We start from the raw sequence: 22,487 nt of genomic DNA, 5'->3' as shown, positions 1-22,487 counted from the left end.
TTTATCCTGTGTAATAATAGGTCCTTGGATCCCTGTTGGGATTTTTTGCGGGTGCGGAGTCATCAACGTAACATCTACTGCTGCTGCCAAGTCCATGCCGAGGCTCCCTGCTGTGGCGGGTTGTAGGCAGGAGGGGATGCTGTTGCTGCTGCAGCGGCAACTTGTGTCTGGGCACGGCCACTGCGATGCGCACTCCTGGGGAAGTTTCCCGATTTCCTTCTGCAAGCGTCCGTATTATGAGTGTCCGAAAGGCATCTCTGGCACCAGAGTCCTGCAGCCCGGCATTCCCGGCACATGTGGCCCATACCTCCGCATCTGTAACATTTCATGCGGCTTCCTCTATTTGGTGGTGCCAATGCAGCTGACTCTCGGAGCGGTGCAAGAGCAGCTAATACCTGACCCTGAGAGGACTTTGCCTGTTCTTGTAAGCCTATTCCTAACTGTTTGATCGCATCTACCACAAAAGCCTGCTGTCCGGTTGGTATTAAGGCCATCCTCTCTAATGCCTCTTCTATAATCCAAGTGGCACCTAGGGTATTAAGCACGCTCCTAGTAGCAGAATTACAGTTTTGAAGAGCGCACTGTTTGAGTAATGCCCCCCTCATATATTCTGGTACCCCAGCTCTTTCAATTGCAGCAGCAGCTTTATCAATAAACGAGCCAAACGATTCTTCTCTGCCTTGTTTGATTCCCATATACACAGGTACCCCTCCTGGTTCTTTTACCCTTTCTAGTGAGTCTAACTAACCTCATAGCCTCCCGGCACTTCTCCTGGCCCAATAGAGCTTGTGCCTCGGTACGAAGAAAAGGTCCCAGGCCCATAAGATCATTAACAGTGATGCCATGGAGAGGGTCATCCGACTGCCTCTGAACCGCCACACGCTCGTTAACAAGCGCTTGTCAATGAGCATTAAATAACAATTGCTGATGTTGGGTAAAAATCAATTTAGCTAATCCACGACAATCATTAATGAGAAGGAGGCTAGTATCAAAAATATAATCTAGCATCTGTTTGGCTGGCTCACTTTTAACTCCAAACTGACTAACAGTAGATTGTAGTTGCGACAACAATTTCCAATCAATAGTGGTAATAGTCACCTGCATGCCACGCCCCCTCCTGAGGACTGAAAATAACCGGGCAAGCCAGTTCAGTAGCAACGCTTATAATCTCCTGATCTCCCTTTTCCATTGCATCTCTTGCCAAGGCAGCCCAAGCCTCCCGTCGCTCCCTCACAATAGCCCCCCGCTAGGTCGCTTTCTGCCCCAGGGATCGGCTGATTGATTTTCGGGAGCTGACTGGGCTGTCTTGGCCATGACTGCTGTTGTTCAGAGGGTGCGGGAGCCTCAGAAGCGGTCTGTGTAGCCTGGCTTGCTGAAGACAGCGGCGAAGCAGGTAATAAAGTGCTCTGTGTAGCCTGGCTTGCCGAAGAGGGCGGCGAAGCAGGTAATAAAGCCGTCCTCATTTCGGGGGCCAATGGAATTCCCCTCTCCTGATTGAATTCCCTATCTTGATCGTAATCTTTATTACGGTCGTGAGCGGCAGTAGCCTGCTGAGCAGCCTTCTTTTCAGCCTGAAACTGCAGTAATTCATTGTGAACGACCCGCCATAATTTCCCCAACTTTTTCGCAGTTTTATTGTCCTCTAAAGTAGCCTGCCATAATATATCACCAAATCTACGCCACTCCGTTAACTTGTGAACCGTATGGGGGTTAAGAAAAACCCCTCTATCATAACCATAAGATAAAAGTCCCGGCAAATCCTTCTGCAAATCTATCCCCTTAACCTGCCTTTTCTGCAAAAAAGCAATAAATAAGTCATATGCTGCTTGCCTCTCCATACCTAAATCGTAAGCGCTTTTGCAGCTCCTCGAGGTCACAGCAGCACGTCTCGGCCGGGCTCGCCTTTACAATCACCCAGAGCACGGCACGTCTCGGCTTCTTTTTTCTCCGCTTTTTTTTTCTTTGCGCTTTCTGCTGTCCCGGCTGTTACGGAACCTGACCTGTTTCTTCACTTCTTCCTGGTGCCTCACCGTATCACGATCGGGTGTCACCATTTGACAAAGTGAAGGGATTGATGAGCATCGAACTCCGAGTTATTGATCCACCATGCACATTTTTTAACAGTGTTAATTAAGTTCATACATATTGCAAAACCCGAGCTCATCATAGGTTACAGATTAGACATCAACCCCTCCTTTTGTTTTCAATACCTGTGGTTTGTTACTTTTGCTTTCCCATACCAGCCAAGGACAGAATATTTACCTGTTATGAAAAAACAGCCTGAGAACTTTGTTGTTTAGAGAAATGTGCCTGAGAACTTGGTTGTTTACAGAAATGTGCCTGAAAACTTTGTTGTTTACAGAAACAGGCTTGAGAATTGCTGCTATCAGCTGCCTTTTACTTTTCCATCAGCTGTATATTTTCATGGCCTCTTTCTATGAGCCATGTTTGAACAAAGCTCTCCCCATCTGGGAACCTGGCCAAGCCCAGGAACATTTCCAATGTCCAGTGTCTTGGCAGAGACCTCCAAACAACACGCCCCCCTTGGAGCCCTGCCATGAAAGATGGGTAGGCTCCATCAAACAACACGCCTCCTCTGAAGCCCTGCCCAAAGGGGCCGGGACAGAGGCGTGTTCCCCTGATCTGGGAACATATCCAACATTGGCCTTTAACCTTGAATTTGTTACATTGAAAATATTACTGCATGTTTCACAGTGTCTCCCTGCCAAGGAAAACGCAGCTGGAGAGCTGCCAACATCAAACCCAGAATTTAAGCTTACATGTCTTTGTTCTAAAGTACAAGGAATAGAATAGTGAGATTTTAAAAACTCAACCTGTGTTTTTCCAGAGGATTTTTTAGAGTGTTCGACCTTTTCATCTACCTCTTTTCTCCCTCTAACTTGAATCAATTCCTGACTACCACTACCATCCTTCCAAAGGACTCCACCCTTTGGATCAAAGCCAGCTTTTCTTTCTCTGAATCCATAGACTGACAAACAGCAGAAAATCCAGGTCTTTGCTTTACCAAAAAAGAACTCCCCGAGTCCCCATGCACCCAACATGTTTGAAATGAACCCGAACCACAATTTCCCAAGTGGGAACCCCCTCGGCTCCTCCATCACCCCCCTCAGCGGAAGCAGAGTCTAAAGCAGTTTTCACTGTTCCTCCATTAACAATTTTAGAAAGCACAGTCTCTTTATCACAAAACCTCTTTTCATTTCCCTCCCCCATAAAAGTTTCACATATTTTTACATTCACAGAACACTGGAAAAAGTATGAACAGTTTTCATTTTTTCCCAGAGGGAGAGAAGAAAGATTTTTTTCAGCAGAAGACGAAACACTGTTCCCAGGGTCTGAAGATAAAATTGACACATTCCCCGATGCACACGCAGACTCCGTTTTACTTGTATTTAAAGAGTCAGAGCCAGAAACTTTGCATTGTAAGTCAGAGTTAACCTTATTGGTATCAGTTTTTTTGAAACACTCCATCAGAGCTCTAAAAGTAAGTATAAGTGCTTTCAGGCTTTCATCTTTTTTGAGAGAGAACAAATTATAGATTCTCCAGTTTATCTGATCCCAAAAATGAAAAGTAAAAGCAGACTGTAAATTTAAATCTTGAGTATTCGCTTTAACCAAGATGAGTAAATTTTTAAGCTCAGTTTTTGAGATCTCAGAATGACTTTTCTCTTGTAACAATGTCTCCAATTGGTGAGATTCGTCCCATTCTTTGTCCATTCTCGTTACCCAAGCGCCCTCTCGAGAAAAGTTACTTACAAACTCGTCGGCTTCGGCGAGAGGGATGACACTGTCCTCCTGATAAACACTTGGGTCTCCGGCAGCCGGGATTTCCACAATTTTTTTTTCTCCTAAACTACGTCGTCCTCACATGGGGCACCAAAATGTCAATGCCACGCTTATAGAGGAACCCACATGTCACCGGCAACTATGTACAATCATGGACAGGACGGAACATCCGGACTAGTGACATGAGCTGTTTTATTATTTCAGCACATCAGTCTCAGCATATTGTTAGACAATGCAGACAGGATGTTAACAGCTCGCTGATCCACAGGGAATGCCAAGGAGGTGTGGCATTACAGCATAGCATAAAACCATCTCAGCCTAGAGTTCAGCCAATCATACATAGAGCAACACATATTGACAAGCATTCTATCCAATCATATAAAACACACATAATGGTAGTTAAAACAAAGACTGGTTCATAAGAGACAAAGAACAGACCTCCATTCATGCTAACCTTCTAAAGATATACATTAAATAACCTTGTTGCAATCCGTAAGCTGGTTCTACAGAGGCCTATTGTTATTTGTCACCTATGCTCTACTGCTTAGGAAACTTTTTTGCTGTATTTGCAATGCTAACAAAACTTCTGTCTGAGGCCTATTCTTTTTTAACCATTTCCTAAAATTCCTCTAACTTTATGAATTCCAGCACTGGGCCTCCTCTCCTCCAGTATAAACAACCTCAGCTCCCTCAGCCACTCCTCCCAGCTCTTGTGCTCCAGACCCCTCCCCAGCCTTGTTGCCCTTCTCTGGACACACTCCAGCCCCTCCATGTCCTTCCTAAACTGGAGGCCCCAGAACTGCAAACAGTACTTAAGGTGCTGCCCAAGCAGTGCTGAGCACAGGGGAAGAATTCCTGCCCTGCTCCTGCTGGCCACACCATTCCTGATCCAGGCCAGGAGCCATTGACCTTCTTGGCCACCTGGGCACACTGCTGGCTCATGTCCAGCCTGCTGTCCATCAGTCCCTGCAGGTCCCTTTCTGCCTGGCTGCTGTCCAGCCCCTCTGGCACCTTGTTGAGGGAGGGAGGCAGAGAGGGAACAGGTCCAGATCCAATCCTTCCTGAAATGTGGTGCTTGCTGGAACTGCCAGTTCCCAGATCTTGATATTTCTGTATTCTGGCACAGCCCAAGTGCAGCAATTTGCTGGCAAAGAAAGTCAAAACCAAGCAAATACCTGGTACCTACAGCAACCCAATCTCGGGTTTGCTGACACTGCCAGTACCCAGATCCGGAATGTTTCAGATGCCTGCACAGCCTAATTCCAGCAATTTGCTGGCACAGAAAGCCAAAATCCGGCAATTTCCTGATGCCAATGCAAGTACCCAGACCTGGTGTTTGCTGCCACTGCCTGTGCTCACATCTGGATATTTTCCTGTTATGGCAGAGCCAAGTCCAGCAATTTTCTGGTAAAGAAAGCCACAATCTGGCAATTCCCTGCTACCGCCATTGGCAATGCCATGATCCGGTGTTTACTGGCACCACCAGTTCCCAGATGCAGGAATTTCCCAGCTGGCACAGCCCAAATCTAGTAATTTTCTGGCAAAGAAAGCCAAAACCAAGCAAATACCTGGTACCTACAGCAACCCAATCTTGTGTTTGCTGACACCACAAGTGCCCAGATCCAGAATTTTTCAGGTTCCTGCACAGCATAATTGCAGCAATATGCTGGCACAGAAAGTTCACATTTGGCAATTTCCTGGTGCTGGCACATTCCCCACCCAGATCTGGTGTGCGCTGGCACTGCCAGTGCCCACATCTGGCAATTTTCCCTCTTCTAGCACCACCCATGTCCAGAATTTGCTGGCAAAGAAAGCTAAAACCTGGCAATTTCCCCTTGCCAGCACTGCCCAATCTGGAGTTTGCTGGCAGCAGGACGCCAGGAAAGAAGGAAGGAAAGAAGGAAAGAAAAGAGGAGGGCATCCAGATCCAGTCCTTCCTGGAGCCTGGAGCCTGAAATGGGCTGTTTGCTGGCACTGCCAGTGCCCAGATCTGGAAATTTCCCTATTCTGGCACAGCCCAAGTGCAGCAATTTTCTGGCACAGAAATCCAAAACCTGCGGCAGCTTCCTGCTACTGGGTCTGGCACCACCCACATCTTGTGTTTCATGCAACCAGAACCCAGATTTGGAAATTTCTCAATGCCAGCAGAGCCCAAATCTGGCAGATTTCTGTCACTGGCAACGACACCACCCAGATCTGGTGTTTGCTGGCAGCGCTAGCGCCCAGATCTGAAAACTTCCTGGTGCTGGCACAGCCCAAGTCCAGTGATTTGCTGGCACAGAAAGCCAAAATTTGGAAATTTCCAGGTTCTGGCTCAAGCACCATCCAGCTCTGGTGTTTGCTGGGACCGCCAGTGCCCAGATTTGGAAATTTCCTGATGCCTTCACAGCCCAGGTCTAGCAATTTGGTTTTAGCTAGCTTAGGAAGAGAAGTTACTTGGACTGTGACTTTCCATTTTCTTGGAACTGTTTAAACCTGCTCTAGACTGAAAACCCAGACAAACACCGGCAGCTCACACCTGCGGCCCACCGAGCTCTGGGACGCTGCATTCCAGCACCAGAGGGACTTAGAAGAGACCGAGTGAGACAACTACAGCCCACAAAAAGGACTTCCTGAATTTGCCATCTCTTCAGCACTGTCAGAGGTTTTATTTAATATTATTCATTTTTCATGCTTGTGAATATTTTACTTGTTAAATAAACGGAGGTTTTTTCACTTTTCTCGAGGGAAATCTTCCTGAACTAGCAGGGGGAAGGGCCACTTGTACTTGCTTTCTAGACGGACCCCTTTTGGAGATTTCCTCCCAAAATTTGCCCTAAACCAGCACAATGAGTCACAATGAAAACTTCACCAATGGCACAACTCCCCAGCCCACCAGGAAAAGAAAGGACATGTAAAGTTCTCCAAACATTTGTCCTGCTTTGCTGCATAAGTCGTGCTGCACACACTGTGCGGTGTGGAAAGCCAAGAGAAGCTGCAGCTGGTGGCAAATCTTGTGACAGAGGCTCAACCTTGTTCTCCAGGAGAGATTCTTGGGAAGAGCAGACAGGAGAAGATTCCTGGAATACTGAAACAGCTTTCTCATGTTGCACTACTTCTCCATCCCAGTAATTCCAGATGCAACTCACCTCTAAGATCGATGACTTAGTGACTTTTGGACACTCTAAAATACCATCAACCACACAGAGTTTTCCTTCCCCTGTTTTTACTGGAAGGCAACACTGGAGATGTAAGTGCAGTACTGGGCTCAGGTAAGAATCCTACCCCAAGGGAAGGTGGCCCAACAGTGTTTGATCCTCAGCAGGGACAATGCACCGCAGCGAGCGAGGGGATTGCTGTGCCAGCACGCAGGAGTCAGGACTCTGCATCTGGGCTCAACGCTGCAAAGTTCCCGTGTTTGGACAGATGAAAGGGCTGTCCCTGGGGCGAGCGGGGCTCGAACATGGCGCTCGTAGGGCGAGCAAGGAACGGACACGGGGATGAACGGCCCCGGTGCTTCAGTTGCAGCGGCGGCAGCGGCGGCGGCAGCGGTGGCAGCAGCGGCAGAAGCAGCAAAACAGATACACTTGAACGATCTTTCTCTTTTTCTTTCTCTCCCTCTCTCTCTTTCTGTCCCTTTCCCGCTGTCGGGCACCCTTCTCTTGGGGTCCCTTGCCCGGTGTCCCTCTCCTGTCCCCGCCTCCCTCTCCCCGTGATGGGCCAGGCCATGCCCCCGGCCCTGGGCGGGGCTGCCCCGTGCCCGGCCCCAGCCGTCCCGCTGCGGTCTCGCCTCCACCTGGCTCTGGCCGTGCTGGCGGTGGCGCTGCTGGGTGGGTATCAGTGCCTGGGGCCGGGGCGGCATCACCGCCCTTTGCCTCTGCCTGGCCCGAGCCCGGCCCTGGCCCCGAGGCAGGCTCCAGTCCCGACCCCGGCCCCGGCCCCGGCTCCTCCTGGGGCCCGCGGAGGACACAGGCGGCGCGGCCGCTCCTGCCACCTCCGCTGCGGCTTCCCCGGCCCGAGCTCCGCTGCTCGGCAGTGCAGCCGCCGGCCCCAAGCCTCCTGTGCCGAGTTCCGAAGAGCGAACATGCGGGCATGGCCGGCCCGGGGCGGGTGAGGGGCACTTGGGGGCCGTTGCTGGCTCCGGGCCAAGCGCTGAGAGCCGTGTCCCGCCCACAGGGAAGGCGCAGGAGGCCCTGCAGGAGCGGCACCGGCTGGCTTCGCTGCTGGGGTGCGCTCCAGGCACAGCCATGGAGCAGAGAGCCCCGAGAGTGCCCAAGCTGGCCTGGGTGGAGGAGGAGGAGGAAGAAGGCCCTGGAGCTACCCCAGCACAGGAGACTGAAGAGGTGGTGCCATTCCAACCACCGCAGGAGGGTGAGTGGCAGAGCTGGGCTGCAGGGTTGGAGCCTGCAGCCAACTTGGCCCCATCCCATCCCATCCCCTGGGGAAATGCCCACAGACAGGACGGAAGAGGGGCTGGGCAGACACCCCGCAGTGGCCGTGCTCCATCCCCCTGGAGCATCCCGGGGCTCTCTCGGCCTGGGCAGCGCAGGGCTGGGCTGTGTTCCCCGGCCTCTCCCACAGCCCTTCAGCTCTGGCTGCGCTCGCTCTTTGCCAGATGCAGCCCCCTGGAGCACACACAAGAGCAGAAACACACCCGTGGCCGGTTCCGCAGAACTGTGCAGGTACCTGCAGCCACCTTCACCTGGGCTGGGCCTGCTGTCTCCGCTCAGCCCAGCACCGTGTGTGCAGCACTCCATGCAACATCCTCGGCTTCTTGCCCTTCTACAGCTCTACACTTTGCGACTTCATCAGGAGCATTCTGCAGGAAGAGAGCAGCACCATGGGCGCTAGGCTCAGAGCACACTCCGAGCTCCTCAGTCATGAGACCAGTGCTGCCCTTCTGGATTTGCTCCTGGAGAAGGGTGTTGCCAGGCCAGAACACGTAAGCAGCCTGGGGCCAGGCTTCAATTCCCCCATGAGTCCCGTGGCTTCCCCAGCCACACCTGCTGGTCCCTGGGAGCCTTTGAGGCCATGGCAGTGTGCTGGGAAGGGAAGGACTTTTCTGGGGACCCTGGGGACATTGCTCCCTCTGCCAGCTTTCCAAGGCTCCCCGTGCCCTCTCCAGGTGCCTGCCATGGTGAGGTACATTCACCCATGGGTCAAGGCCAATGATTCTGCCGAGCACAGGCTGGACAAGGCCCTGCTGAATGTAACCAAAACACACCCAGATGACGCAGTCGTGACGCTCCTGCATGTGGCCCCGTCCTGTGACAGGTATGGGGCACACCTGCCCAGATGGCTCAGACCTCCCCAGCCCATCACCCTGTACAGCCTGGCCCAGGTGTCTCACCAACAGAGAGTTCCAGGGCCCTCTGGCTTTTGCCTTTCCCAGACCTGGCATGTCACCCCCGAGCCTGCTGCCATGCTCCCTTGCCACCCCTCAGGGCTCTGTCCCCACAGGGCTGGGCTGCCTGGGTGCTGCTGGCGAGGGCCAGTGGGCAGAGGCAGAGCCAGCGGTCAGCCCGGGCCCCTAGGGATGCCCAGGCCACAGTGCTGTGTCTGAGACTCCCCCCCCCCCACCCCGAGACAGAGCTCTGACCCTGCAGAGCTGCCATCTCCATGTGAAAGACCATTATGTGCTCGCCCAGGACTGCGGAGCCAGTGCAGCTGATACTCCTGGATGTGCTGGGGAGCTGGCCGGAGCACAGCATATGCACCTCCGATGGGGACAGAATGGGTGTCTTTGGCCTGGCTGTGAGTTTCTGTAACTGGCCTTTGCTGGCCCCAAGGCTGCCTCTCCAGCAGCTCTCCATCCTCCTTCCCCCACTGCGTCTCCCTGACTCAGCTTCAGGCCCACCAGGCCCCGTGTTCCCCCTGCCAAGGTCTCTCCAGGCCTCTCCCTGCCCTGCTCGGGCCCTGCCACATGCACACCTCAGCACTGAGTGCTGTCTCAGGGGGCTTTGTCCCTTGCAGGCAACTGTAGTGATGTGGAAGATCCCTGTGGCTGGGACACGCTGCTGTGTGCTGTCACCCACCACTATGCCGTGGGTCTGCTGGCCAGGTGAGAGCCCCTTCTCCCCACTGCCTCTGACATTTGTGCTCTGTTCCCAGGGAGCTCCACACAGTCCCTGAGGTCGTGGGCCAGAGGGCCTTGTCACTGAGGGATGGCCAAGCAGACTGGAAAAGGCTGGGAGAGGAGGGTGCCCACAGGGAGCCACCTCCCAAATAGCCCAGGGCCCCTTGCAGGATGCTGGGGAAAGACCAGACCTGTGTGTGTCAGTCCTGGCAGAGGTTTGTCCCCCTGGCCCATAGTCTTGGTTACTTTTTCTCCTGCCAGGAAGATGTGCTGTGTCTCCATCCCCTTGTGTTCCCAGATCACTTGATACCTGCTCCAGCTGCTCAGCACACAGAAGCCACACTGGGAGCTGCCCACCCTGGCATTCTTTGTGGAGGTGAGGCTGAAGGCCAGCAACGCGTGGCTGAGCTGCCTCCCAGCTCTCCGCCCTCTCGTCGTCGCAGCCGCCTGGGACAGTGCCTGTGCCCTGTGCTGCTGCTGCTGCCTGGGCCCAGCCCTGTGCAGCTCCGGGCTCCTACCAGCCGGCTCCCCCGTCACTGCCCTGTGCCTTTCAGGTCCTCAAGTGGCTGGACTTGAGTGAACGTGGCGTTAACAGAGTCCTGCAAATCTTGTCAAGGCAGCTGCAGAGTGAATGAAGGGAGAGGCGTCGCCTGACGCTCAGGGCCCTTCTCAAGCTCACTGATGATCCCTGCATGGTGAGAGGGGGGCAGCAGCTGAGGCTGAGCTGGGGAATGTGGTCACTTGGGCTTGGCAGGGCTTTGGGTGCTGGGGCAGCTGCTCCCAGCTCTCCTGCCTCCCGGTTCAGCTGCCCAAGTGCTTTAGGACAGGCCTTTGGCCTCCAGGCCCAGCGGCAGCAGGATGGCATTTCATAAACTTGTGTTCTGCACAGACTAAAAACATGCAGAGCCTGACTGAAAGTCTTGTGGAGCTCCTATGGGATGGAGAAATAGTTATCATGACAGTCATGCTACTCAACTCTATCATCTTGGACAGTGATAGGCTGCTGCCCAGCCCCATCACACTGCAGCTGCTTGAGGCACTGCTGCCACTCTTTGACCACATAAGGCTCACTGCTCCCAGCCACAGCCACTGGGTGCTGCCCAGACACTTTATGGCCTGTGGATTTGCAGGCTTGCGCCAAGCTGAGCTCTGTGCAGCCAATGCTGAGGTCTTTTTTTCTTCCTTTCATACAGGACAATAGCCAGGTGCAGCTGATCTCCATACTACTCTTCCAAACATTGGTGACTCATCCAGAGGAAAAGGCAAAAAAGGACCTGAAGACACCCCTGCATCAGAGCCTGCTGCCACTCTTCTTCCACTGCCACGATGAGAATCAGCGTGTGGCACAGGTGAGGACTCATGGGCTGCTGCTGTCCCCCTGGCAGGGGGCTCGGCTGCCTCCTGCCCTGGTGCCTGCCGGACTGCAGCCTCCTCAAGGCCTTGGCACAGGGACGTGGGTCCTGTGCCCTGGGCTGTGGGGCCATCTCCGCATCTCTGCTGCTCTCCAGGCTTCTCAGGAAACGCTGCTTTGTGTGGCTGAGTTCCTGAAGAGGAAGGATCTTGAAAGACTGCTGGAGAACAAGAAGCTGTGGAAGTTCGCTGAGTTTCTGGTAAGGAGGGCCTGCAAGCCCCAGCCTCAGCCCGGAGAAGCCCCCTGAGGGCGGTGCTTAGTGTGCGGGGCTGGCAGCTGTGCCCCTGCCCGGTGCTGCAGCCAGAGGCCATGCGGGCTCTGCTCCAGGCTCCCGTGGGCCCGAGCCGGGTGCCCATGGAGCCCCGGCCCAGTGGGGATGCGGGCCAGCACCGCGGCTCCCTGGGCAGCAGCCGGCCTGCTGCCCCCTGCCCTCGGGAGCCCGGCGCCAGCGGCTGCTGGCCGCGCCTCAGGGCTGTGCGGGCAGGGGAGGCCGGAGCTGGGCGCAGGCAGTGCCCAGCCCAGGGGCTGAGCCCGCGCCAACCCTTCCCTCCTGCCGCTCTCTCCAGCTGGCAGAGGACAGGAGCAGAGCGGCCGAGCACCTGCGCCAGGCTCTACGCTACCTGGAGAGCCCACGGGAGTCCCTGCGAGAGACAGCCATCAGGTTCATGGGTGAGCCATGAGCCCGGGCTGCCCTTCCCCTTCCCGGCCCGCCGCAGCTCAGCCCTGGCCACAGCTGCTGCCCCGGCAGCGCCAGTCAGGCCCGGCGCCATGGAGCCCCACCTGGCCTGAGCATTGCTGCTGCCACCCTCTGGTAGCCGTGACCTGGGGCGGCAGCGTGCGGCAAGGGCCCGGGCTGAGCCCTGCCAGGCCAGCAGCCCGTGTGGCCACAGTGCCAGCAGCGCCGCTGGCAGGGAGCTGTGCCGCTGGGGCCGTGACAGGCTCCGTGTTCACAGGCATGGCCAGGCGGCGCCTGAGGGGGCAGCAGCCAGAGCTGCAGCTGATCTGCACTGGTGAGTGAGGGCAGAGGGCTGACAGCGTGGGCTGCCGAGGGGAGCTGCAAGCCCTGCCCCAGCTGTGGAGGGCTCTGCTCCCGTGGGCAGAGCACACAGAGCTTTCAGGGCCATGTGGGCCATTGGTGGCCAGCAGCTTCGGGCTGATCCCCTTGCTCCCTGCTCCCTCCGGGCCATGGCAAGAGCCGGCTGGGATGGCCCTTGCAGGGGGCTCTCCTGGGCTCCCCGCAGGTCCAGCTCTGACCGTGCCTCTGTTCCTCTCTCCTGCAGCCCTGGAACGCCTGATGGAGGACAGGAGCAGTGCCGTGTCACAGCTGGCACTTGAAACACTGCATGTCCTCCTGGCAATACAGCGTGGGCGATATTCCACCATCCAGAGGCTGCACGATCAGCTGCACAGGGCATGGAGGACTTGGCCTCACCTGTCGGGGCTCAGCTGCCTGCTCTGCCGGGTGACTTAGGAGGAGAGCTGCTCTGGGAGGCTGTCTTTGCTGGGGCAACCTGAGCCAGGGGTAATTTTCCTTTTCTTTAAGATTTTTCTTTTCTTCTTTTCCATTTTTTGTCTATATTGTAAATAAATAAATTTTAGAGTATATAGAATTATATGTATTATTATAGATTACTGTAAATAATTCTACAATGTGTTATGATACACAGACTGCCAGGAGCTTTTCTTTGCTGCTCAGGGTCTGCAGGGCAAGAGGCAGGAAAGGGTGAAAGCACCACAGAGGTGCTCAATGGTGATAGGGTTACCACTGTTGTCTTTCGCTGAGTTTGGATCAGCATGCAAGCTTGGGAGAGCATCTTTTCGCAGATGTTTCCATGCTAGTTCCCATAATTTGAATTCCGTGGAGGTCATGAGACAGGAAAAAAGCTGTTTTAAATCATGTGGAATCACTACAGTCCTACTCAATTCAGAATTTAAAAGGCCACGGAAATATGGACTGTGTGGACCATATTCTTTATGAGATTTACAGATCTCTTTAATCAATTGTCGTCCAAAAGAACTCCAATTAGCCGTTGAAGCTGCTCCCCCCTGAGCAGCAGGCTGAAAGGTAACAGGAGCCAGTGACAACATGGGACTATGCATTGAATCTGCTGTGCCCTGCTCTGTATCCCTTGAATCAGAAGCATTGGGATCCCAGCTACAGGTTTAGGGGCAGGCAGTGGGTGTGTCCCCACCATGGGAACCTGGGGAGAGGGCGGGGACGCAATGGGCACAGGGGGCGGGGACAGGGGGCTAGCAAGGGGCGGGGAAAATGTGGGAACGGGGGGCGGGGTCAGGGGTCGAGCAGGGGGCGGGGACACTGTGGGAACAAGGGGCAGGGTCAAGGGGCTGGCAGGGGGCGGAGGTGCCTGGTGACATCACTTCAGCAGACGCCCCGTGGGAGGAGTAGAGGGGCGGAGCTGAGGGTATTGCAGGAAAGCGAGGGGGAGGGGGGAAGGTGTCACGAGGAACAAGAGGAGAGGGGGATGGAATTTTGGAATGTTTAAGAGGATTTTGGGAAGAAGAAGACCAGGTTTGGGAATATGCCACATGGCATCCACCATCTTGTGGACCTCCTAGGGACTGGGGGCCATTTTGGGAATCACTGCTCTCTGGAAAGTTGACACGTGCTGTGGGTTTCAGAGGAGGGGACACAGGGGATTGGGGAAGGTTCCATGCAGCCTGGCCAGGGCCTTGTGGACAGGACAACTCAGGCATTTTAATGAACTCGGGGAGGCGACTTCCCAATGAGTGTGCTCTCTTTAAAATACCAAGTTTTGGGGTAAGAGGTTTAGGGGTTTTGGAGCTAGGAGAGGGAGAAACAGGGAGAGCAGAGGTACATGGCTTGGTATTTGGCTTTTTCTCCAATTCCTTTTTTTTGAGCAATGCGGTTCGAATTTGTAAACTCCAGAACACAAATTTAGCTGAGGATGTATTGCCAGATTGTCCTAAGGTTATCAGTTAATTCCCAACTTTATCCCAGAATTGAATATTGTGGATTTCTTCAGGGGAGGTTTGTGGGAAGTTCAGAAAAAGCCGTCTTATAAACTGTTTCAATTTTCTTTTTGAGAACTTCACATTACCACTGACTAAAATGCTAACAATATAGTAATACACTCCTTTTTGTACAATGCTGAGATTTGAACCCATGTTGGATGTAAAAGGCAAAGTACTAAATCCCGCCTGACCAAAAACAAAGCCAAAATCAGCTACTGATTTCTAAAAAACACCACAGATAGGAAAGTGATAATGAACAGATAAAAGCTTCACAATGCAGCTGTATATATTGCTTTTAAAATTCCCGGGCAGCAGCAGCAGGGCACGCCCTGCCGAGCCGAGGCAGACACAAAGCCTCCCCCGCCGTGGAATGCAGCCCCCCCGCGGGGCTGAGAGAGCAGCCACGCCATGTGGCAAGCCGATACCGGGGGCCCCCTGCGCCATGTGAACCGAGAGCCCCCCTCCCCCACACAGAGAGCCGAGCATCCTGTGCTGCCGAGCCGGGGGGAAGGGCAGAAAGCACTCCCGCACCAGCGTGAATTCCAAAAGAGAGCAACACACGCAGCAGAAAGCTAAAGCTTAGAACGCAAGGAATTCCTTCTGTGGAGGCTGCGCAGCCAAAAATGCAAAGGCAAAAAAGGAACAGAACTCGCAGCAGAGGCTGTTTTTTGAGCTTCTGCTCCACCAAGAGCAGAGATACTCACCCGAAATGGAAGCTGTAGCTGGCTAGGGTTCAGGCAGGCAGGTATCATCACCAGAACAGGACCCCTCTATGGGCAGGAGAGGCTACCCTGTCCTTCCTCTGGAAAATCTGCTCGCCACAAAGGAGCTGGGCTTTCCAGAGGCGCCGAACAGTCCACAAAACTTCTTCTGGGAATATTCCCAAAGTCTCTAGCTGAGAGCGATGCAACCAAGGCTCCTTCAGCTGGGTGCACGGCAGCCAAAAGCCTGCCCGAGGTACTGAGAGTCCGTCTGGGGCTGCAGAGTCGCTTTGCCCACCCAGGGATGCCAAATATTGGAATATGAATCCCAATATTACCAGGTAGATTGTACCTGGGCCAGTCTGACCCTTGCTGCTAGGCCAAAGGCAGCAACTGTGATGTATCACCCCAGAGATACCTTTAGCTTGCTGGAGATTGCAGCTGGGCACTGAAACAAGTCCAGGCTTGGTAGGAACTCCGTTTACCTTAGGAGAGGCTTCATACGATGGTGAGGAGGAAAAGGAGACGGATTCTGCCGGACGGTTATATCCAGAGCTTTATTCCATGGTTACAGAGGTCTGAATGTAGGCAACAGCTCCAACAGAATCGCAAGCACATGGCCTGATTGACATTTTAAGCTCCCGGGGGAGGGGGAGAGAAAGGACAGGTGAGCTACCAACCAGGTGGGAGAGGCAAGATCTCAGGGGAAGATGACACCCAGACAGGCCAATGACCTCTGGGCATAGGGGCATCTTTTGAACTTGACCAACCACACGATGACCTTCCTGGAATGTTAAGCCTGATTGACAGGACTCACTCAGCAAGGGGGCGAGGGAGAAGGGAGAGAGGTATAGGCACACCTGGGAAGGGACCCGGAAGTTTAAAACAGGCTGTTACAACACACTGCAACAGCAAGAGAAGAAGGTTTTAATCTTGAGCTCAGATGCACTTGTGCAAGTGAAATATCAATATAATAAATTATTGGAAAAAAGCTCCCAATATTACCAGTTAGATTGTGCCTGGGCCAGTCTGACCCTTGCTGCTGGGCCAAAGGCAGCAACTGCGATGTATCACCCCAGAGATACCTTGGCTTGCTGGTGGTTGCAGCTGGGCACTGAACAAGTCCAGGCTTGTTAGGACCCCGTTTACCTCAGGAGGAATAGCTTCAGGCGATGGTGAAGAGAAAAAGGAGAGGATTCTGCTGGAGGGTTTAATGTCCAGAGGTTTATTCCATGGTTACAGAGGTCTGAACGTGAGGAACTGCTCCAACAGAACCCCGACCGCATGCTCTGATCACCTTTTTAAGCTCAGGGACAGGGAGAGGGGAGGTACAGGTGAGCCACCAACCAGGTGAGAGGGGCAGGGTCTCAGGGGAAGATGACACCCAGAAAGGCCAATGACCTCTGGGCATAGGGGCATCCTTTGAACTTGACCAACCACACGACGCCTTGCTGGAATGTTAAGCCTGATTGACAGAACTCACTCAGCATGGGGGCAAGGGGGAAGGGAGAGACGTATAGGAACACCTGGGAAAGTGACCTGGAAGGCCAAAATGGGACATTACAGCACACCACAACATCTCCCCCTAGTTTTGTTTAAAAAGAAGAGGACTGTGTTTGTGGTGCAGAATGATTGCCAAACCATGGTTGGTAAATCAGTTCTTCCTCTACAGGAGGGTCAGTGTTTTCCACTGAGGCTTCCAGGTCATCCATTGGAGCACTGAGGGCTTCCAAATGGTAGACTTCAGGAGGGGGAGATGAGCTTGAAATTAACTTGAGCACCATGCATTTGATTAGTCCAAAAACAATGCTAAAAACTACAATAACTATAACTAAAATAAACAGCACTAAAAACACAGTTTTCAGAATAGATCCCAACCAGCCCGAGAGTCCCCAGCTTTTGAACAGTCCATTCAGCCAGTTGTCAGTTTCTCTGTTGATGTCCGGGAGCCTTTGTCAAGGTAGTCCATTATGTGGTTTGGGCTGAGGGACTATGCAGGAGATCGCAGGTGGGATGATCACGAGTAGGACGAGAAGCAGGCTCAGTCTCATGGCGTCTCGAGGCTACACACGAACAGTGGGATCTAAACTGGCACAAAAACTTGAAACAAACATATATTATAAACTATTCCAGATACGAGGTTTAAGTGGAAATTCCTCCAGAGAACACGTGCGGCGTTTTCTTCTCCAGGCAGCATGAGCAACCTGGGGTGCTTCTGTAGATTTCTCTGAGACCTTGGGAACATAGGACTTTACCCATTTGGAAGGAACCCACCTTAAACCAGAGGGGGTGGACACACAGGCGTATCCACGTCCCCAAGTAACCAATTTGTAAGGTCCCACCATTTTCCAAGTCTCAGGGTCCTTTACTAAAACTGGAGGTTTTTCTTTCATTAACTTATGATTGCTCCCCCCAAAGTGGTGTAGGATGGGTGGGTCCAGGCTGTCAAAAGAACAATTCAGAAAATTGATTGTGAATAGCGCCCTGGATAACCGGATGTGGGGAGGTTCCACCTTCAGAACCTGTTGTTGCTGGTCCAGGACCCTTTTAATATCACGGTGAGTTCTTTCTACAATGGCTTGACCTGTAGGGGAGTAGGGGATGCCAGTTTTGTGCTCTACTCCCCATTGCTGCAGGAAGCTCCCGAATTCCTTGGATTTGTAAGCAGGCCCATTATCAGTTTTCAGCTCCTTGGGGATGCCCATGAAAGAAAAAGCCTGTAAGAGGTGCTTAATAGCATCAATAGATGATTCTCCTGTGTGGGCAGAAGCATAGACCGCTCCAGAAAAGGTATCTACACTAACATGAACATATTTCTGCCGTCCAAAAGACTGTATGTGTGTTACATCTGTTTGCCACAGTTCACAACTGTTCAGTCCCCTTGGGTTTGCTCCCGTACTCACTGTAGGGAGTGCATGTTGTTGGCAATTTGGGCATGTGGCCACAATCGCTTTGGCCTGTTCTTGAGTCATGTTAAACTTATGAACCAGGCCAGGTGCATTTTGGTGGAAAAGCTGGTGGCTGATTTTTGCCTGTTCAAAAATATTTGGGAGAGTGGCCATCACTGCAGGTGCAGCAAGAGCATCTGCCCTTCTGTTGCCTTCAGCGATAAACCCTGGCAAGTCAGTGTGTGACCTGACATGCATCACATAAAAAGGCTGCTCTCGGTGAGTGACTAACTTTACCAGTTTTGAGAGCAATTCAAAAAGTGTGATGTTAGACACATCTTGCAGTATTGCTTGATCTGCCCTGGATACTACTCCTGCCACGTCCTGAGTAGGAATCCAGAGCAAACTGCAACACTTCATTTTCTTGAAACAATTGTTCCAGTATTTTCATAGTATTTTGACCTGATTTTAACTCAACTGGAATGTGAATGCACTTAAAATCACATCCTGCTAACTCCCTGATCCGGGTCCTTGCTTTTCGAATCAATTCTGCTACCAGCTCCTGAGGCTTTGTCAGTCTCTTGGACCTTTTGTGACTGAGGAAAACCCATTCTATGATCAAGAGAGGGTCCCTCTGGTCCCGGTCCTTTTTTGGTGTGTTCTTTGCCTTAGGTGTTTGTTTTTCCTCCCACTGGAAAATAATTCCATGGAGGTGTGGCAACTTACCTAGGATGATAAATTTGAATGTCAGGTCAGGCCGGCATCGGTTGGCCTGTCTTGTGGACATTGCAATTTGAACCTTTTCTAGAGCTTTCCGTGCCTCTGGGGTAATCGACCTAGGAGCACCTGGGTCCTCTCCCCCTTTCAATAAATTGAAAAGAGGGGCAAGGTCTTCATTAGTCAGACCGAGCCATGGTCTTACCCAGTTCAAAGACCCACACAACTTGTGGACATCTGCAAGGGTCTTGATCCTTGGATTGATTTCTAGTTTTTGAGGAACAATGGTCCTATTTCCAATTTCTAAGCCCAAATACTTCCAAGGTGGCATCTTTTGAATTTTCTTTTCCTGGAGCTCGAACCCTGCAACAATCAATGCATCGATCGACAACAGAATTCTTGTTCCTAACTTGAATATGATTGAAAAAAAAGAATGAAGAACGGTGTCACTAAAGTACTACTGATGTCTGTAAGGTGTACCTTGATAGAATCTTTGTCTGCCACAAACACCTCTAGTGTTTCACCAAGGGGTTACTCCTCAAAATGTAATTATTAGTTATGAAACTGTAAAGATCAGGATAGCCAAAATACTGCATGTCACCAATTGCCAGGGTTGTTCCCAGCTGGAGTTGGGAGGAGTGGGGTTCCCTTGGAGGGCCCACGCTGTGGGGTGGCCAGAACTCTGTCCATGGGCTCTTGACTCGTAACTGTCAGTAAAGGGACAGTTAAAGAAGACACAGGAATGCAATGATCACTTGGACAGGATTCCCTAAGATTTCCCTTCAGGAGAAATCAAACCCTGTTCTGGTTCCAGAGGCCACAGTGTGGAGGATTTCTGTGCTTTTCCATCACTGCTAATGTCAGTAGAACTTGGGGTGCTGGAGCTGCTCAGTGTCAGTGTCACACCACTCTTGGCTGCAGGGCCACCATTTTGGGTCCTTCAGCAACAACCACAAGGAAGAGCTGGGGCCCAGAGAACATTTTCCCCCCAAGGAGTGCCTTGGCTTTCAGCAAGCAAAAGATTCTGGTTCATCCTGTGCCCCATGTGTGCTGCCCTGTCCTGTGGAGTTTATAGGAATAAGCTAAATGGATTATTAGAAGAAGTAGCAAATGATCCTGTTAAAATGTCCAATAGCACATCCTGTGAGCTCCAAAATTCTTCTGGCTGGGATTGGTTTCATGGCTGCCAAATTGGAGACTGCTGTGACAGACATTTGTGGCAGTGCCTGCCATCATTGCAGTGTGTGCACTTGGTGTGCACTCTGACATTCCACGTTAGAGTTGTTGTGATGCTTTGTGCTGGGAAGTGGAGTACTGGGATTTGTCTTAAAAGAGACAGTCTCAAGAAAAGAGGCATTTGATAAATAACAGAGAATAGCAGCAACTATTTAGGCATGATTTAAAAGGAACGGAGTAATGAAATTAAACAGCACTTAATTGAAGCACAAGAGGAGATGCCTTTTTGCCTAATATCTCAATCTAAACTGTGTTATTGAAAGAATTGTATGAAGGTTGTAGTTCATTGTGGGTCTGAGGACTGATCAAAGTACCAAGGCCTTACCAGGCTGTGATCAAGGCCTGAACAGGCCCTGAGGCAAAGTTCACCTCTAGATGAACCTTCCAACCAAATGTTATATTTGTATCTACTCCTTAAGGAAGCATGATTAACAACACGATCAGTGCATGTGTTCCTTGATAAAACATGGATTTATCTTTCTGTATTTAGAAACCAGAGCAGGCACCATCTGGCCTTGTTTGGGGCTGAAGGATCAAAGTCAACTCCCTTGGTTCCTCCTTGAGCCCTGGCCAGGCTTTGGGAGAAACCAATGAGAAGAATCAAACCAGATGTTGCCACAGTAGCAGCGACGTCAGCTTGTTTGTTTAACAGTGTAAAAGCTGTGTCCTCTCCCAGCGGGCTTGGAGCCTCCTTGCCTGCAAAGGGAGGCACCTGCAGGAATTCCCAGAGTCTGGGAGTGGCTCTGCAGTCCTTGGCTTCCCCAGCTGATGTGTGGATCTGGGTGATGTAAAATCTGAGGGGAACTGCTGGTGGATCTAATCACTGCAGGCAGTCTTTGGTAGTCATGACTGGATGGATTGCTGAGCTTCTTTTGTAATTCTTTGATAATGATGATGTGCTTTGCTGAGCTTATCCTTTTGTAATTCTTTGCAGCTGTGCATGATATAAATGACACAATTCCTTCAGTTGGTGTCTGTGTCTTTGGAAGTGACCCTGTCCACTGGAGAAACAGGGCCCCCTCTTGCCTAAGTGTTACCTGGCAAGGCAAAAGCCCTCCCTCCAAAATTCCCCCCTTCCTCCTTGTTCCCCCCCTTCACACACTGAGCATGTCCTCTGGTGTGGGGTATGGCTGGGGCCAGTTGGGATCCCCTGTCCTGGCTGTGTCCCCTGCCCAGCTCCCCTGCAGCCCCAGCCCCTCCCCAGTGTGGCTGGATGAGGGGCAGGACAGGCCTTGGCTGTGCTGCAGCTCAGCAAGAACAAAACCATCTGTGCGTGCTCAGCGCTGTGCTCAGCACCCGGCCCAGCAGTGTCTCAGTGCCAGGGGCTGTGCCCTCAGTCCCTGCCAGGGGTTTCCATGGCAACTTCCAGGCCAGGTGACCCAGGTGTCCCCCCAGTGCCGGTTGCCATGGAAACAGTGCCCAGCCCTGCCCCTTTCTGTCTGGCTGAGCTGGCCTTTGGCCCTGGCAGGGCTGGTGGCTGCTGGTTCCTGGTGCCTGAGCGGCCAGCGCGGCACAGGGCAGGTGGCCATGGCACAGCCCCCAGCAAGGGATACCCTCTGGCACTGGGCACTGACACCAGCCCTGAGCAAGGGCCAGGGCAGCTTCCCATGGCCACCAACCATCACAATGGTTTTGCCCAGAAAAACCATAACGTCCATAACTCTTTGTTCTTATTCTCTCATATTGTCCTAAATCCTAATTGTCCAAATTTTTATTACTCTAATTATATTACTCTATTTATAACAATTTAATTACTATTAAACTTTTAAAATTTTAAAAACAAATGATTGGCATTTTTCACACAGTGCCCAACACACAACATCCCATGTACTGATGTTTCTGGGGTAGCCATTTACAACACCAGGGGGTCACAGGATGTGAAAAACGCCAATCACTTGTTTTTTAAAATGTTAAAAGTTTAATAGTAATAAAATTATTATAAAAATGGCAATATAATTAGAGTAATAAGAATTTGGATAATTTGGATTAGGATAATATGAGTTAATAGAAACAAAGATTTACGGACATCCAGGTACCTTTTTCTGGGCAAAATAAGCCTGAAAAAGGACACACTTTAAGAGAGGATTAACCCTTAAAAACAATGACCTATTGCATATTCATACATCTTATACATGATGCATAAATTCCTTTCAAACACAGGATTCTGTCTGGTCAGTGTCAACTTCTTCCTCTGCATCCTGACAGCATCTTCATGGCTGAGCAGGCAGGAAGGAAGAAGTTCGTTTCTTCTGATAAGAGAGCAATAAATTCTCTTACTCTGAAAGATTTAGGTATCCTGTGGCTGCTATCTCGCTGCAAGTCCTTTCTTTAAAAAAGTATCTCACATAGCATAGTTTCTATTTTAACATTATGTTATACCCTTAACTAGATTTAACACACTACTTAAGAAAATTAATACAGCATTACTTTCTGACATAACACATATAATATTCATTTTAATATTTGTGAAAAGCCAATCATAAAATACGTATTTTTCACACAGGAGGACTGGGCTCCCCCAGTTATTCCCTGTACAGGCGGGACGCCCCCTTCCCCTCAGACCTCTCCCGCCTTCCCCGCGACGGCGAAAGTCCCGCTGTGCTCCCCCGGCCGGCGACCACGGCGACATCCCCAACCCGCCCGACCCCCCGGGCTGCCCCGAGACCTCTCTGGCGTCCACG

This window comes from Melospiza melodia, chromosome 29, assembly GCF_035770615.1.
Source record: "Melospiza melodia melodia isolate bMelMel2 chromosome 29, bMelMel2.pri, whole genome shotgun sequence".
NCBI classification, from domain to species: Eukaryota; Metazoa; Chordata; class Aves; order Passeriformes; family Passerellidae; genus Melospiza; species Melospiza melodia.
This window is presented reverse-complemented; position numbering follows the sequence as displayed.